The sequence below is a fragment of the Acomys russatus genome, unplaced genomic scaffold, assembly GCF_903995435.1.
Source record: "Acomys russatus unplaced genomic scaffold, mAcoRus1.1, whole genome shotgun sequence".
Lineage (NCBI taxonomy): Eukaryota > Metazoa > Chordata > Mammalia > Rodentia > Muridae > Acomys > Acomys russatus.
Genome location: NW_026131861.1, coordinates 15374 through 24526, shown reverse-complemented (window position 1 = coordinate 24526; position 9153 = coordinate 15374).

Sequence of the window (9153 nt, the reverse complement as noted above, 5' to 3'; positions counted from 1 at the left end):
AATACAGAATAAAACTGAAAATGACAATGTCAATAGTCCTGGGGTAGACAAACTTTAGCATAGTCACACAATGATATACCAAACAGCAGCAAAAAATGGATGACAGTTATACAGAACTGTGTGGAATTGACACAGACATAATAGCAAAAGCGTGTCAGGCAGAAATATAAATGGTTGCATTTATATAAGGTTCAAAAACAGACAAAAGTATACCATTGTGTGGAAGGTGCACACTTAGGTAGGAAACACATAATTTAGGGGGGGAAAGTAAGAGAGTGATTATTGTAAAATCCAGAATGTTTGATTTGGGAGCCTGGAGTTTGAAACAGATCTAGGCTAGGTGCCAACAGCTCTGTTTCTTAACCTGGACAGAAATCACAGATGGATTTTCTGTGTGGCAAATGTTTGACTGTGTAGTTTGGTTTTGTGCATTTTCCCATGTGCATATCATTTTTCGAAGTAGGAAAAATAAAAGCTCTCAGATAATGTTCCCCAGTGGACATACTGCAGAAGTCCTGGGGTCCCTAGAAAACTGCTTCATTATAACTCGAGGAAAGCTCTAGAACTGAGATAATGGACTCAAAATGAAACTCATCCGTGGTCAGCCTGGACCTAATATTAGCCTACGCGTTTCCTCTTACCAAATACCATGTATATTGATTGTAACCATATGAATAGGTTGTGACTAATTAGCATTATACAATTTATTTCACACAAGTAAGTCCTTGCAAGAAATTGCCATGGAGAGGAGCTGGAGAGATGGCTGCCTTGCTAAAGGTTTTCACCACTCTTGCAGAGGGCCCCAATTTCAGTTTCCACAAACATTGGGTTGGCCACAACTGTCGGTAACTCCAATTCCAAAATAGCCAATGTCTTCTTCTGGCCTTCATGGAGGGCCCTCCAAATCCCTCCAAACAGGGTATCTTTAGGGCAACTCACAACCGCCTATAACTCCACATGCACTCAAAACTGAATCTTTTTTTTTAAGTGATGCACCAAAATAAATCAAAATAGCGGGATTGCCTGACTATGTGTCTTTCACCACTTCTCCTTTTCCTTCATAGATCTGCAGCTGTGGGATGGCTTCCTGTGCTGGCTTTAACTCTGTGACTTGGCTCTCCTCTCTAATCCTTTCTCCCTCCATCTGTATTTGCTCAGTAGTTACCCAAGGATAACAGGCCACCTTCCCAGGTGTCTGTGGGGCTGAGACGCCACTGAGATGACAGGTGCTAAGTATCACAGTATATGACTACTTGCTCAACAAATGTTGCTGCGTTTCACTACTAGTAAGAATCAGTGACTTTAATGCCTAACTTCTATTGAGAAGTGAATTTGAGGTGATTATCTGTCCCTGTGCTAAATAATCTGGGATCAAGTACCCTCTCGTGTGCCTGTGTAACCCACTTGGCAGGAAGCACAATTTCCTGTTTGAGTGTGCTCAGTCCCATTGGCACTGAACAGAGCCACTCACTGCCTTAAGTGCATCGTTCTGAAAGGAAGTCTGTGTGCCCTACAAGCAGAGGGAATGGGGAGCCACTAGCCAAAGATGATGCATCACTTACTACTTTGCACTGGGGCCCTCACTTTCATCTCCCTAGGTTTGCATCTGTGGTGGTACTTGCTGTATGGGCTTTCATTCCTGTGATGTAGCCCTCCTCCATAAACTTCCTCCGTCCACTTCTGTTTCCTTGTTACTTACCCCATACATGTCTCAACTATGTAAGACAAATAAAGTTCGGAACTCTCCTACATCGTTTTCACCAACCTGCAGCTCATGGGTCCCAAGAAGACATATGCAGTAGAGTATAGCTACAGTGTGGCCCTTCCCCAAATGTACAAAAAAAATACCATGATAGCAGAATTTTTATAAGGGGAGTACTTGACTGTGTGCTCAAACATAAATTTCATATGTACATGATACAGCTAACAAGGTCCACATAAATCCTCATGGTAGAAGGAGAGAACTGATTTCCACAAGTTGTCCTGAAAAGAAAAAGAGAAGAAAGATACAAAACAATATGGATAAGTAGGCGAGACAGAGAAAAAAAGAGTTGAAGAAAAAGCAGAAACAGAAAAACATGAAAATAAACATAAATAGAAGCAGATAAGTTATAGACGTGGATTAAAGAGAAGCAGAAAAAGGTAAAAATTTTTAGAAAAGCAGGAAAAAGAGAAAAATGTTCAAAAAGCATGAAAAAGAGAAAAAGGAATGAGGACGTTAAATATTCAGAAAGAAGGATTTGAGAATGAAAAGGGGGAAAGGGGAAGAAAGGAGGAGAAAATCAAGCAGAAGGAAGAGACAAAAAACACAACAACATTGCAGAAATTGACAAAGAGATGAAGAAAAATTATAATGAAACAAGATAAAGTAGAAGAAAACAATGAAAATTACAAAGAGAAAATTAAGAAGAGAAATAGATGAAGAAGAAAAGGTGGAGAAAAGAATGATATAGAAGAAAAAGGAGAAAATTAAAATATTAAAAGAGAATATTGAAAATGAGGTAGACGGGGAAGAGGAGTATGAGAAAAAAGTAAAATGAGGAAACCAAAGGAGAAAAGAAAAAGATTTTGAAAAACAGATGAAAAAGAGGAACAAGAAAAAGTGAATGAAAATTTTAGAAAAAGAGAAAATTGAATGAAAATGTGATAATATGAAGAAAAGGATAAATAATGAAGAACATGGGAATAATTTAAACAGAAGGTACAGGAAAATAAAAAGAGAAAAAGTTGAAGAAAGTAATAATAATGGATAAGAACACAGAAAAATATTCCAGAATATAATGACCGTGACGAAGAACATGGGAAACAAAATAGGAGGAGAATTATGAAAAAATGTAAAATGTATAAGAAAAAGGGGAAAATAAAAATTAAGAAGACAAAGGGCAATTTGTTAAAAAAGGAGAAGTTGAAAAAAAAAGAAATTTGAAATACGGATGAATACGAGAAAAAATGGGAGGAGTTTAAATTTAGAATAGAGTGAATTTGAACAAGAACGATGTAAAATTAGAAGAAAAGGATAAAAAGGAAATATTAAATGAAGAAAACATTAAATAAGAGTAAAGTTACAGATGAGAATGAAAGGCAAGAGGAAAAAGGAAAAGGAAACAATAAAAAGGAAGGGAAAATATAGAAATAGAAAAAAGGATAAATAATAGTAAAAAGAAATATGGACAAAAAAATTAGATAAGAGGTTAAGATAAAAGTAAAAATATATATAAAGGCATAAAAAATGAGACAAAGGAGAGAAAATTATGGAGAATGAGGAGAAAAATATAGAAAAAAGAACAAAGGATAAAAAAGGCAAAACAGAAATGAAAATTAGTTGAATAAGTTATAGATTAAGAAGAAAAAAGGAAAAAATTAGAAATGAATGGAAAAGAAGAAAAACATTAAAAAAGATGAAAAATAAGGAAAATGAAAATAGAATAAAGTAAAAGATGAAAATAAAAATTGAGGAAAAGGATGAATAATATAGAAAAAAGAAATAGTCTAAAAAGGAAGAAGGAGAATTATAAAAAAAGAATAAAAAGGATAAGAAAATTGTCTTCAAGATTTAGAACAAACAGCTAAAAAGAGAAAAAATGTGAGTAAAAGAATGAAAAGAGAGGAAAAATGAGAACACAAGGAGTTGTAGAGGAGAGTAAAAAGGAATAAAGCTGAGAACCACATAAAACTGAAAGTAAGGGAAAATATTAGGAAAAGAAAAATCAAACCACCTAAAGAAAAAGTTGCAGGAAAAAAATGGAAAAGAACAGGAAGTAGAAAATGGGAAAATTAAGAAAAAGAAGAAGAAAATAGAAAGGAAATTGAAAACAGAATGACTTAGAGGAAAAAGAAGTGGAAGTTAAAATTTTAGAAAAGTAGGAATTTGAACCAAAAATTGAAAACATTTGAAGAAAAGGATGAAAATTTTTCTAAAAGGGGAAAAAAAGGTGTAGATGAAATTGTGAGGATCCTGGCCACACATGTTATTGCTTCATCAGGCAAGCAGGGTTAAGTCAAGAGGCAGAGAGCCTGATTGGAGTTTAATCAGTGGAGTGTACAAAGAGCACAGACTAGCATCAACAGTGCTAGAATCCCAGCAAGCAGTGGGAGTGAGGGGCTAACTGGAAGTGCATTAGGGGCTCAGGAGCAAGGCTTCAGATAGCTTGAGAACACAGTATGTGGGATGATATTTACATGTAACCTGTCTCCAGCTCAGTCAGGGTGAATGATACACACAGGCTACAATATGTCCCTCAATATCTTCAAGGTACACTTCACATCTTACCTCAATGAATACGCCCGGGTATTAGTTGCTGCTGTGCAATAAAAAGATGTAGAGAAAAAAAGTAAACCAAATGTGATAGTCTTCTATTTACTCTTTTTTTAATTTAACTTATTCAAATTACATCTCTATTTATCCCATCATTGTTTCTTCCCATTTCTTCTTCCTTCCCTTCCAATTCTTCCCTATTGCTATCCCCTTTGACTGTGAACAAAGGGTTTCTCCTCTGAGTGTATATGCTCATAGGGTATCAAGTTTCTTCCTGATAGGCTGCTTTCCTTTGTCTAAGTGCCAAAAGGCCTCCCCATCAAGGGGACGTGGTCAAATATGCGGCACCAGAGTTCATGTGAATGTCAGTCCCCACTCTCCACTCAACTGTTGAGAATGTCCTGTGCATTGGCCGGATGTGAGTATGGGTCAAAGTTTACTGCATACAATGTCCTTAGCTCATTCCACTGTTTGAGCAGGACCCCTGGGCCCTGAGTCACCAATCATAATATTCTACTTGGAGGTTCTAGGGCCCCCTGGATCCTGCTCTTTCCCCGTTCTCCCATGTGTCTGTCAGCTAGAGTCCTATTAGCATGTCCTCCCCTCTGGGCCTCTTTTCTTGTATGTTCTTGCCTGAGTAATTACGCAACAAATAGAGATTAAGGGTATCCACAAGGGAAAGGAAGAAATCTATTTATTCCTGTTTGCAGATCATATGAAAGTGTACAGAAATGACAGGAAAAATTCCATGAGAGAACTGCTACAGCTGACAAACACCTTGAGTAAATTGGCTGGATACCAAATTACCTCACAAAATCAGTATTGTTACTATGTATAGTGACAATCATACAGAGGAAAAATTAGGAAAAATTTATCCTTGACATTAGCGAAAAAAATAAAAGATATCTAGGAGTTACTCTAACCAACCAAGTGAAAGATTTGTTTGAAAACATTTTCAAAATTCTGAAGAAAGAAATTGAAGATGACATGAGAAGTGGGAATATTCTCAATTGTGTGTTGATTATGAGAATTAACAAGTAAAAACGCCCATCTTCCAAAAATAAATTTACGGATTCAAGGAAATTCCTATCAAAATACATATACAATTATTTGAAGCTGATAGTCTTAATAAGATCTTTCTAATTTAATATATAATGCATTGGGGATTGAGAATCTTGATAAAATTTTGATCCCACAGGAAGATAATACATAAGCACATCTAATTCTGTCTGTATAGACTATTTCATTATATATAAGCAAGCATAGTCCTTTCTATATGGAAATGAGCAGGAATAAAATTGAAAGTGAAAAAAAAACTGGACACTTTGGTGTATTTCATTTTTTACCATATGACTCAGAGTGAGAATTAACTCCCGAGCTCACTGGGTGAGTGAACTGTGCTTGCCTTCTTGCTGAAAAGGTAAACAAATTCAAACAGATTCCACCACACCATATCGCACAGGGTTATAATGAGGTGCTTTCAGCTCGAAGACACTTTATTGTCATTGTTTCTGGAGTGGGGAAACACGTGAGAGGGCACAGAGTCAGTTACATTTTTTCTTGTAACTAATGTCTACTTTGTTGAGGGTGGAGAAGGAAGACTATGGCCTAGGTCTTCCTTTTCTTCTCTTTAGTTTCACGGGCTTTGCAGGTGGTCATGGAAGTGAAAGAGAACAGGAGAGTTTCTGGAAACTGCTCAGGTGGCAAAATGTATTTGTCGGTTTTTTGTTGTTGTTGTTGTTTTGTTTTTTGAGGCTGCATTTCTGATTTACTAATGTAAATAATTTTAATTTCTTTTTAAGTATTTTATGTGGTTGAAGAGTAGATTGTTTAATTCTATGAACAGCTGAGTTGTTTAGGGGTTAAGATGGTTTTAAATGTAGAGAGATATATGTTAATAGTGATGAGATATGATAGGGAAAAGATTTTAATTCACTACTTTACACTGAAGAACGCAGGAAAAGTTTTGTCAAGGTTCTCATATACAAATATAGAAAATATTTTGAATGTGACATTTATATAATTTCTGATTCTACATGGTTCTTCTGGATGTATGTAGTTTATTGTATATATTTGTAATAATGTAAAGGTATGTGTAAAAATAAATGTATTAAATTTTTATTTTAGGATACTGTTATATTTTAATTTGATTAACTAGCTCACAGGGGTCTTACAATTATAAATTTTATATTTATGTTGCCACTATTATGATTATCTATAACGTGTATCTTTTAGTGTAGATTATTGTAATATCTTTCTATCATTATTTTATTCTATATGGTTTTTTGGTATTGCCTAAGAATAGAGGGGAACATGGATTTTTTTCAGAAACACTGCATGATATTATATCAACAGCATTCTCATTAATTCACACACTAAATTTTATATATAATACCCTCATCAACTTAAATAATAAAAAAAAAATTGGAGAAAAGAATCTCACTCCTAACATCTGTTGGTGTGGTTCAGTTCTAGACAAGTATATCTGTGCACACAATTATCAACATCACAAAGCTCAAAATTTTCTTATAATTATTTTCAATTTCTCCACTTTTTCTCCATGTTCTATATTTATGGAAAGTACAGATTGAGTTCTTGAATCATTTTCTGCAATCAATTCAGAAATTTTCTATTAATGTCTTCAACTTTTTACTCATTTTTTTTTTTTGCTAAGAGAATCCCATGATCTTGTCTTGTTTTTGCATTAGGAGCCCAGTCAGAGAATGTTTTTAAGGAAAATAACCAGAATGAAACCAAGCTTAGGGTCAGTTATTTCAATGTAGTCCATCTGAAGTATTTATTCTTCCAAAATTAGCTCATTTCCTGCTTCTTGTTTTTAACATATTGTACTGTTTAAATGTGCTTCTCCTTGTAATGTCTAAAAAATTGACTTAACTCATAGGTAGATAGAACACTTGTAGGCATTAACCTGTTAATGACTCACATTCATTTTTGAGAGTTATTTAGTGTTTTCGATTATTCTATACCTCTTCTGGTTTAATTTCTCGTACAGATATCTTATAGTTTAAATAGATAAGGGATATTCCTCTCTCTGATTTTCTACAGCAATCTGTAATCCCAACAATGGGAGAATTCATTGTATATTTTACACAATTATTTTTTAATAACTAAAATATCTGCCAACAAAATATCATCCATATATGAAAAATGATCAACTGAGGAAACTTTCTGAAATTTATTTCCAAAGGCCATTACACAAACTTTTTGCTCAGGGTGGGAATGTTCAACATTTCCTGCGAATGTTCCTTCTAATGGTATCTATTTTTTTACCACTACAGTTCAGTGTATCTGTGTGGTTTGTATGGGTGCATATGCCACATTTTTACACATGCCATGGTTTTTAGTTCCTCCTTACATTCCCCATATATAATAATGGGATGAACAAAAAGACCCTGAGAAAACAATCAACTTTTCCCTACAATGATTTCCACTCTCCCTGGAAGCAAAGGACCTTAAATACCATCACTGCATTTGTAACACTCAATCTGTGGAAGTAATGTAATAGATAGTGTTCAGGCCATATTCAAGACTATGCTGCCATCAATAGTATGGAATAGATCAGTAACATGTAATTCCAGTTTTCCTGTGATTTCAATACTTCTGTGCTGGCCAGGCATATCTTGCCTGTATTTTTCATTGGAACTGGAGCTCATGGGTCCCTTCTGCCATTTTCTCCCATTAAGATGTTATGATGCACATCTCTTTTAAATTTGACAATTCCTATTCCAATGTTTTCTTTTCCCACATATACTACAGTATCCTGGAATCTAGAAACCTCACAGCCATTATGGCTAGATGCTTCTTATCCTGTTAAGAGTATTATTACCACAAATTGAGTGCATTTGTTATTCTGAAGTCTGAAACCATTAGCTTTACAATTTCTTTGTACAAGACCAATTCTCCCCCAAATAAAATAACAAGTGTTATAATATCTGTGATCTCTGTCTAATGCATGTCCTAAAATATAAATTTGATGATCTGGAAAACTAATATTAACGATTTGTCTTACCCATTTATATAAAGCAGCTCTGCTTCTCTTTAAGGATGTAATTGCCCACTTTCATTCCATGTTAGCTTTCTCATATGCCATAATGAGTTTCAGTGCCTGTATGTTGTCATTATCTGCTATTGTTCTATTTATCACTATTCGAATTACTCCAGGAAATTCTGGTGTTCCTGAGTCATTTCAAATACCTTAGTAAAGAAAACAGTTATCTTACAAGGGTCCACCAACATGGCCCAAGATCTAAGGCTGCAGTACGATATTGTTCAATCATTGTGTCATCATATTTGACTGATTGTCTTAAGTCGGGCTACCATCATTCACCATGTAATTGCTCGCTATTAATATTTATTTCCCTTCCATTTCATTGTTCTCTTCTCTATGCCTCATTTTGTCACTATGATAATCATTGCAAATGTAGATCAGCTTGTAATAATGCTGATATCCAACTTTTCCTATCATAGGGAACAATCAAAATTGTGTGGCCCAGTTACTCGGCCTCTGTTAATGCAAGTGAATTGTAAACCATACCTAATGATAGAGTCCTTAAAATGTTTTATATCTAGCATATCTATTGGAGCATACGCCATTTCATCATAAGCCTCATCATCATTTTGAGAAGGCGTGTGATTTAAAGTTACTGGGAAAGTTTATGTTGACTGTGTGACATTGGAGGGTTCTTCTATGGGGACATTTTTCTCTAAAGATCTCTGGTTATAGCCTCCTTATCATTCAATATCTATCTGCACCATTTGACATGCCGTTGTTCTGACCACCTCGTTTTTGGGGCAGAGTAGAGCATCAATATGGCAAACACATACTTTCAGTTACTAGGTTTTTCTCTTCTACCAATGTCACATTTGGTTTTCCAATT